We start from the raw sequence: 10276 nt of genomic DNA on the forward strand, positions 1-10276 counted from the left end.
CGACACTCAAGTTAAGACTTTAATTTTATTATAAAAATTTAAGTGACAAGGAAATGCATCTATCTTGTGCTTTTGGTTTAGGTGATAACTTAGGCCAATGCATCTTCTGCTTTTGGTAAAGGACTAAAGGGTGAGTTTAGTAAGTAAGAAGCTTGTCCAGTCCAGAGGTATTAAAAATCCACTCTGCACATGCCCACACATGATCAAAATGCCTTTATTTCTTTTTATATGTATGTATGTATACCCACCCATGGTACAACTAATACCTTGAGGTTTGTTTCCAACTTTGTTATAAGTGCAAATAACATATTTCTATGCTAGCCTGATCAATTTAGTTAAGGTTGTTTCCAAGAAAGACATGATATTTCGATCAGCAACTTGTAACTTTGTAGTTACAATATCAGCAAATAATCTTGTCATGATATTTATAGGCAGCCCGTATGAGCAACTCAGTTGGTTACATGTGTGAAGTTTGAGAACAATGACTTGAGATTGAGTCTCACCGGCAGCGGCAGTGTGAGAACAATCTCTCTTAAAGTGAGAGAGGCTCCTTGTGCACAGTAAGCAAATGTCTAGTCTCTGTGTTCAGTTAAGTTATCATTATTTACATTCTTCCAAATGCTCTGTCGGGTCAGGACGTGGGGACCTGTGTGAGAGGGGATTCAACCTTTTGAAAATAATGATATTTATAGGCAGAACAACAAAGTAGTGAAAGACATGGTTGAGTTGGTGAAAGTAGAAATAACTAATTTTATTGTTTATAAATTATGTTTTTGAATTAGTTATGTTTCCCCAATATGAAATATCTAATTAGGTGAGTTTTATTGAACAAAGTTTTTGCCATTGTAAAAGTAAGACAACCTGATATATACAACAATACCTAATACCTAACAGATAAAATATCATTTTTCAGAAAAAAAAAAAAAAAAAAAAAAAAAAAAAAAAAAAAAAAAAAAACATATAAAATATCCTCTTTAGTACTGTGGGCCAAAGAAATACAGAAATATACGATATTTGTGTTTACGGCTTTTCGCAGTCGGTCCCTATAGACTGCAATAGTTATGCTGTGCAACCGAATGCACCATGTGCATGGTGCATACGATGCAAAACGACGTCGTTTTGATTAAAAATGCACATTTCATTTTTAAAAAAAAAAATCAGGTTCGATTCTCGACAATAGCATTATTGTAGATATATAGTTATGAATTTGTGGATATATAGTTATGAATTTATGGATATTTAGTTCATTCATTGTAGATATTTACTTCAATTATTCACTGTAGATATATAGTTATGAATTTGTGGATATATAGTTATGAATTTATGGATATTTAGTTCATTCATTGTGGATATTTAGTTCATACATTGTAGATATTTACTTCATTCATTCACTGTGGATATTTAATTCATTCATTGTTGATTTTTACTTCATTCATTCACTGTGGATATATAGTTATGAATTTGTGGATATATAGTTATGAATTTGTGGATATATAGTTATGAATTTATGGATATATAAAAATGCTATTGTCGGGAATCGAACCTTATTTCTTCTTTAAGTGGGACGCGCGCTTTTTAACCAAAACAACGTCATTTTGCATCGAGTGCACCATGCGCATGGTGCATTCGGTTGCACAGCATAATTTGCGTATAGACTGCGGACCAATCCAAGTATGTAAATAAGAAAAAGAAAAAAACACACACACATACACACACACATATATAGGCTATATATATAGGCTGAGGTTAATTGCATTATAAAGATTCCGTGCGACATACTTGGTTAATATAGTATTAGAAATAATCGAATTCGTAATATTTTGATATAATAATCATGTTTCACCCATACAACTACTTCTTTTTAGACTATTTTGTAACTTTCTTGATATTATAAATGCCATTTTTAATTTTTAAGTGGCTATTTAGATCTTCATATTGTGCAGTCATCAATTTGATCTTAAATTTTACATTTACTTTGAATTTTGTCATGTCCAAAATAGTCAATTTAACTAAGGATGACATTTGTAGCATTATGTAATTCAAGTATTGAATTTAAAAATCACTATTATTTTGAGGACCAAAATTATTATTTACCCTTTCTAAATTGGTCCGCATCTTATTTCATTTTTCATATTTTTAGTCAATTAAAAAATAATGGATGGTCACAAAATTGAATCTCGGTGGTGGAGACATTGATTTTTTGGACTAAAATAGATTGAAAAAGTATAGAATATATAGTACCTTATAAAAAATTGAGTGTTTCAAAATGTCTAATTCCCAAATTTAAAAATTACTAAACTTTTACTTTTCACAATTTATTATTTATTTTTTAGAACTTTTAAAAGTGGATCTCAATTTATCCATTTTTTATAAGAAAAAAATGGAAAACATACCATTTATTTTTTCTTTTTACAAATTATGTTAAACGCAACTGTCATAAAATAGGAGGAAAAGAGGACGATTTACTTTTTCCTAACTTTGACCATTTACTTTCTTCCACCGTCCAGTTGGTTTTTATGGTGTCTTTTTGCTTTTCCCTTTCCCTAAAAAAGTAAGCCCAAGCCATTGCAGGGATCTAAGATGGGCCACTTAACCCCCTTTTGCCTTCTTTAAGCCTAATCCAAGACTTTCTGGGCCTAGACCATATGATTGAGATACCAACATTTTTACATCTAAAAACAACATTAAAAATATTATTAAATACAAAAATTAAATTTAAAATAATAAGAAAATATTAAGGGTGTGTTTGGAAACCCGAAAAATAATTTCTAAAAATTATTTTTTCGGGTTTCTAGTGTTTGGGAGAAGGTGAAAATTTGAAGTCAACGAAAAATGATTTCCGATCAAAGAGAAAATATCTTGAGTTTTCTAAAAAATAATTTCCCTTTTTTGGGATGTCATTTTCCAAATCCAATTACTTCTTCTTCCTGGCTTCTTCCGAGAATGATTCCTAGACTTTCTTCCATCATCCTCCGCTTTCTACCTTGACTGGTTTCCGACGAAACTAGCCTGGTTTTCGTTAGAAACTAGTCTAATTCTGTTGATTTCCGACGAAAACCATTCTGGATAGAAACTAGTCTAGTTTCTACTGATTTTCGACGAAAATCAGTCCGGTTTATACTAGTTTCTGTCGGAAACCAGTCTGGTTGCACTAGTTTCCATCGGAAACAAGTCTGGAGTCTGAACGGAAACTAGTCTAGTTTCTACTGATTTCTGACAAAAATCAGTCTAGTTTGTACTAGTTTCCGTTGGAATCCAGTACTTTTTTTTAATAAATATTTTGCTTTTTTATTTGGAAAAAAAATAATTGAGCTGTTGTTAAATATGTTTTTAGTTAACAACAATTAAAGTTTTAATTATACAAAATCTGCTTATTTTTTCAGAAATGAACCAAACACACAAAGATATACTCATTTTTTCTAGAAAACATTTTTCATAAGTGATTTTTTTTATTTCTAAACACACCCTAAAGAAAACAAGTATAGGAAAAATAGTTAATTTGACTAATAAATAGTAAACATGATAGATAAAAATTGCAAAAGAAGTATATAATTAAGATCATATGAGAATATGTATTCGTGTAAAAAATGTGAAATAATTATATCCATTTATCTAGGTTGATTAATGATTGAAAAATAGAAAAAAGGAAAAATATAATGATATTTTTGTAATTATGATTAACTTCAGATGTGTACTACACAAGCTTAATAGTACATTCACTAATAAGTACAAAATGTAATTACGAGTGCACTCAAGCTTGTTACCCGTGTAAATTGCACTGATTTGTTATAGTAGTGCATAGTTTGTTATCAATGAATGCTCTCTTAAACTTTGCCCAATCTACATCCAAAGTTGATAACATTTATAAAATTGCCACTACATTTTTCCATTAATTTTAGCTATTGTTCATATGATCATTATAGATAAATGGATGAAATTATTTTGTATTTTTTATATGAAGTCCTGTTCTCACTTGAATCCGCATACATATATATATATATAGAGAGATAGAGAGAGAGGTTCCGGATCAGGTGAGGACCTATCCTTAGGTGAGGACTAATTCAGATCATCAATTTTCAGTGATCTAAAGGCTACGACAAAACAAAAACGCACTGTCAAAAAAGTGGGATGGATGCACAACAATCACACTATGAATGTACAACAAACTGGGACAGAATGTACAACAAACTGGGACAGAATGCACAACAAACTAACATAGAATGCACAACAAACTGAGTACGAATACACAACAAAATGAGTACGAAAAATTAAATTCATTGCATATAATTAAATCACAGCCGTTGGCTTAATTAAATGAAAGGATCAGATTAGTCCTCACGTCCTCACCTAGGGATAGGTCCTCACCTAATCCGGAATATATATATATATATATATATATATATATATATATATATATATATATATATATATATATATATATATATATATATATATATATATATAAGAGCCCAAGAGAGTTAGGCCTATAATGGGTAGAAAAAATGGCGGTCAAATTTTTTAATCAAATGAATGGCTCAGATTGATCAGATTTTAATTTTTTCTTAAGATTTCCTAATTTATCCTCAATGAATGTGATTTTCCGTTAACTTTTCCGTTAAATATTATCTTTTCTGTTAATTTCTGTTAGTTCACCGTTAACTTACTCATTGATTTTAATAAGAATTTAAAGGTCTTAGGTTCGAACCTCATCCCAATCAAAGTTGGCATAATTAGTACTCTATTTTACTCTTATTAAATTAAGGAATAAGGTTCAAATTAGCCAATGAACGTAACCTGAAAATGCAATTAGGCCACTGAACGAAAAAAGTGCAATTAGGCCACTGAACACTCCAAATGTATGCAATCTCACCTGATAGCAGGTTACCATCAATTTTAGCAGTTTACCTGCTTACGTGGCAGCTGAATTGGCATTTTTAATAATTTTTAAATAATTTTAATAAAGTTCAGAATACACCAACAGTGTGGGGAATTCCAGAATACACCAACAGTGTTAACAATATGCACCAACAGTGTAAGAAGAACTCACCACAATGAAATGCAATAAAACATCACAAAATACACAACAAACTCAAAAAAATACACCATATAACTCACACCTAATGGTGTGTGTTTGGTGATGCGGGGCTCTGTTTACTCTGTTTTTTGTGGTGTATTTTCCTAACGTTGATAGTGCGTATTTGTTGAACTATTGGTGATGCCGCACCGTAAGAAATCGCCGCACCGTAAGACACCGTCGCACCTGAACTCGCCTCTATATATATATATATATATATATATATATATATATATATATATATATGAAACAAAATAGTGATAAAAAAATATATTTAATTTTCTCACCCAAACTTATGTTTTTATACGAGTAATGCTACTCATTCATACAACAGTTTTGCTCCTAATTTTATTTTCTAATGTGACACTATTTAATTGGATACTTTAATGTTGTCTTAAAAGATTTAATCCCCAATCCAATGGCTTGCACATCCGGTCTGACAGAATATTTAGAAGGATGTAAGAGCATCTGCACCAGTAATTTTTGGTGAGATTTTTTAGAAAACATATCTCAGGTGGATGAGAGAGAGAGTGAGGAGAGAGAAAAAAAAATTTCTTGCAATGCTTTGGTTTTTGGCATAATATTGGGACCCACTGCACCAAAACATCGGCAAATTATATTATGCACCGCGGTGCATAATCGATTATGCACCGCGCGTCTTTTTTTTTTAAATGAAAACTAACAGTGTTTATTTCCGCCATTTCGCACCTTTTTGCAAAAAGTAACTCTGTTATTCAGTGTCATTTTGTATACACTGCAGTTTCAGTTGAACACAACTACAGTTTCATTTCGATATAACTATAGTTTCATTCGATATTTATAAACTCAAATATGTGAAAATGTTATTTAATTTTATTTTATATACACTATAGTTTTATTAAAACACAACTACATGATCATTTTGATATAATTGCAGCTTCATTGTACAATATACACTCAAATATGTGAAATGTTATTCAGTTTCAGTTTATATACACTGCAGTTTCATTTCACTATAACTACAGTATCATTTTGATATAACTGCAGTATCGGTTTGGATATACTGTAGTGTCAGTTGGTGTTTAATACACCAAACAAACGGACTCCGTTAACTCTAACGGCGGGCCGTTTCTTTACTTAAAGAAACGGCGCCGTATATGGGCCGCGGTGCATAATCGATTATGCACCGCGGTCTATAATATAACAACTGCCAAAACATCCTGACAGGCTTGGTCGCGTGGAGGGCAACCCAGCACCTAACTGGGCGGTAACGGACGCGAATCTATTTTTTTTCAATTGTTTTTTTCCCACTTTTCTCCAAAAACTCCTCAAAAACTACGGCCGTTGAAAATGCTGTTATCAGTTTTAGAGCATTGTATACTTTAATCTCTCAATACAAATAGATTTGATTAGTCAATAATTCATGAACATACACTAAATGATTACAAATCACGCACATCAAAGAAAATTGAGGAAGTGGTAAAAAGCATTTTCGGATGTCATTTAGTAATGTGGAAACACATGGTAAATGACACTACTAAAATACAAATTAAAAAACTAACATTCCTTAAACACATGGTTAACCAGGATTATCAAACACTCGATCCCATTTTAGGCAAAAACATACATTTCCAAATGGTATTTTCTTTCTCCTTTAATTTGCACAAAAGATAAATCAGTCACATTTTACAAACTCAAACACGTAACCTTTGCTGCGCCTAAACTGAACATTTTTGGTAACAAACCTGTAAAGCCACAGAACAACGCATGAAACATGCCACCAAATCACACTATATATAAATCCTTTGCCCCTTCCATTTTGTCATCACCAATTCAAAAATGGATTCTTCTATTCTTCTTTCTGTTGTGATCATCATCTTCTTCAACAACCTTGCCATTGCAACTTCAGAAGAAGGCATTGCCATTAGACCTCCCTTCAGGCCTAACGCCCTGGTTTTGCCAGTCCAAAAAGACGCAGCCACGGGTCTCCACGTCTCGAAAATCCGAAAAAGAACACCCCAATTGTCCCTGCCATTCCTGGTTGATCTCAATGGCAAATTCTTGCAGGTAAACTGCGAGAGTGGGTACTCTTCATCAACCTACACGGCCCCTTTCTGCCACTCCACCGTTTGTGCCCGAGCCGGGGTGCATTTCTGCCATAGATGCACAGCTCAAGCTGCTAGGCCTGGCTGCCATAACAACACTTGTGCAGCCATAGTGATAAACCCCCTTACTCAAAAGCCTGCAGTTGTGGAGCTGGCTAAGGATGTTTTGTCCATTCAAACAATAACCAATCAAGCTTGGGTGGATGTTCCTGACTTTCTATTTGCTTGCGCTTCTTCTTCTCTTCTGAGAGGACCCTTGCCCAGAATGTTGAAGGGATAGTTGGATTAGGCCATTTTAGTGTTTCTTTACCCAACCAATTGTCTTCCCATTTTGGGTTTTCCCCACAATTCTCCTTGTGCTTCACCTCTTCTCCTGCTAAGAATGGAGCCATTTGGTTTGGAAATGTCATCAATGCAATGGAGCCAAGACTTTGGGCTTCTCAATCTCCACTCTACACTCCTCTCTATGTAAACTCACAAGCCCAATACTTCATACAAGTGAGGGCTATAAGGATCAACAATAACCCAATCTCCAAACCCTCTATTTTCTCAAGAAAGAGGGGCTTTGGTGGTGGTGGTGTTGAAGCCATTGTTAGCACTACAACCCCTTACACAATTCTGGACCGGTCTATATACCAAATATTCTCTAAACTTTTCGCGAACGAGATGTCTGGAGTGCGACAAGTCCGGCCCGTGGAACCATTTGGGCTGTGCTTTGACACCAAAAACTTCACATCATCAAATGTTCCCAAAATTCATTTTATGATGCAGGCCAAGTGGACAATTGGTGGGGCTAACTCAATGGTCCAAGCACGAGAGGGTGTTTCATGTCTAGCTTTTGTTGATGGAGGGTTATTGAGCCCTAGAGCTCTGATCATCATAGGTGTTCATCAGATGGAAGATCATCTTCTTGAATTTGATCTAGCTAGGTCAAGGTTGGGTTTCAGCCCACCAAGGTTCTTCAATCACAAAACTTGTGCTCACTTCAATTTTACATCCACCTAATTATCTCCATATATAGGTTAATTGAGACTGAAAATGGAACCCAAAATTATCTATAAATTTTGTATTCCTATATGTAGTTTGTGTTCATGTAGTTCACCTTTTATCCATGTCTAATATGATTGTTCCTTGTGTTGTGCTAATGCATTGCCTGTTATTTATTACTGATTTACTGTATTAGGTACACTTTTTATATTTTTTACATGTATGCTTTAAAAGGCTTTAACATGTATGTAGGCCTTCAATAGGCTCAAAGCCTATTTAGATAAGTTCAAAGTCTATTTATAATTTATTTTGAAGCATTTTTAAAGGCCTACATATCAAATAGGCTTTTAAAAAGGCTTCAGGCTAGGCCAGACCAATTGTAGGCTCAGGCTTGAATCTAAAAAAAGTCGACATACAAACTTAAGCCCAGGTTCAGACTTTAGATTTCCATAACAAGCCCAGGCCTAATTTTATAAAGCCTGACTCGGTCTGACCTATTTCCACCCCTACATCCATCCATACATAAATAAAAGTTAAGTGAAAATTAAGTAATACAAAAATAAACTATTTATGATAACTCAAAAATAACCTAATATTATATCACTCTTCCTTCTCAGAATAACTGTTATTCTTATAAAAAAAATATAGCTCATTCTTAAAAATACTATTTTTAGAAATAAATGAATATATCAAACGGGAGAATATGTCTATTTTCTAAAACATAATTATATTTCAACCTATTTCGTGAAGCAAACATCCTGTATATTCTTTTCCTTTGTAATGGTTTGACACAAATTTCACCGAGCCAAATTATTACTTTGCAAATTTCTAGTAAAAATCTCAATTCCAATGCTACTCCTTTTATTTACCCTGTAATCTTTACGGGGCGTTTGGTTGGAGGGAGTTTAAATTCTCTTCCCATTTAATTCTCACTTAATTTCAAAGACCATAAAATTTCTTAGTTTGGTTGGAAGGAATTGTAATTCCATGGAATTGCAATTCCCCCATTTTCATGGAATTAAAATCCCATGTCCCCCCCCCCCCCCCCCCCCCCCCGGTATTTTAATTCCTGGGATTTTAGGAAGAAAAAAAGCTAGTGATGAGACAAAATTATCCCTCCCTTTTTTAAACCTAAAATTAATACCACAACAATAATTGGCATTTTGGACTTTATACTACTTATTCACTTTCAATTCCCATGTATACCAAACATTGGAATTTAAATTCCCAATAGTTCTATTCCTGTAAACCAAACACTGAAATTTAAATTTCCACTTTATTCCCATTAATTCATCTCCCATAGAATTGCAATTCTTTTCCTACGTAATTCCCCCTTCCAACCAAATGCCCTGTTAGTGGTTCAACATTATCTTCTAGCAAGTATAAAGGAAAGTTTGTTGTGAGTGAGGGTGGGGTTTTTAGCTCGTATTTACTTGGTTATATATGGTGTCCTCTCTTAGTTTGTATTTCGTTTTAGTACTCAAAATAAAAGTTAGTTAAAAATAAATAAAATTAACAAGGATATCTATTATTATTATTATTATTATTATTATTATTATTATTATTATTATTATTATTATTATTGTTGTTGTTGTTGTTGTTGTTGTTGTTGTTGTTATTATTATTATTATTATTATTATTATTTTACAACTAACAGTCTACAATTAATCATTTACTCAAAAAATTTTAACATTTTAAAACTACTCCTTAACACTATTATATATCATATTGTTTAATGTATAAACTCATTAATATTTACTAAATAAATATTATACAGAAGATTTAATAACATTATCAAACTTTGTATATAATGTTAAAAGGAATATGGTTCAAATTGGCTACTGAACGTAACCTAAAAATGCAATTAGGCTACTGAACAAAAAAAAAAAAAATAATTAGATCACTGAACATTTGAAATGTATGCAATTTCACCTGATAGCAGGTTACCATCAATTTTGAAAAAAGTTAAAAAAAAAAAAAAAAACAACTAGGTGACCCCGTCGTCTAATTTTTTTATTTAATTGTATACATACATTTGGCATTTTTTTTTAATTTCACGTAAGTAAGCAGGTAACCTTTGGCATTCAGTTGCCAATTTGAACTTTATTCTATGTTAAAATTTCCTTAATGT

General features: G+C 32.6%; 1 pseudogene; it reads left to right on the forward strand.

The window, feature by feature from the left end:
* The first annotated feature begins 6892 nt into the window (after positions 1 to 6892).
* On the forward strand, positions 6893 to 8296 carry LOC109181251 (annotated as a pseudogene).
* The last annotated feature ends 1980 nt before the right edge of the window (positions 8297 to 10276 follow it).

Source organism: Ipomoea nil, unplaced genomic scaffold (genome assembly GCF_001879475.1).
Source record: "Ipomoea nil cultivar Tokyo-kokei standard unplaced genomic scaffold, Asagao_1.1 scaffold1043, whole genome shotgun sequence".
Taxonomy (NCBI): Eukaryota; Viridiplantae; Streptophyta; class Magnoliopsida; order Solanales; family Convolvulaceae; genus Ipomoea; species Ipomoea nil.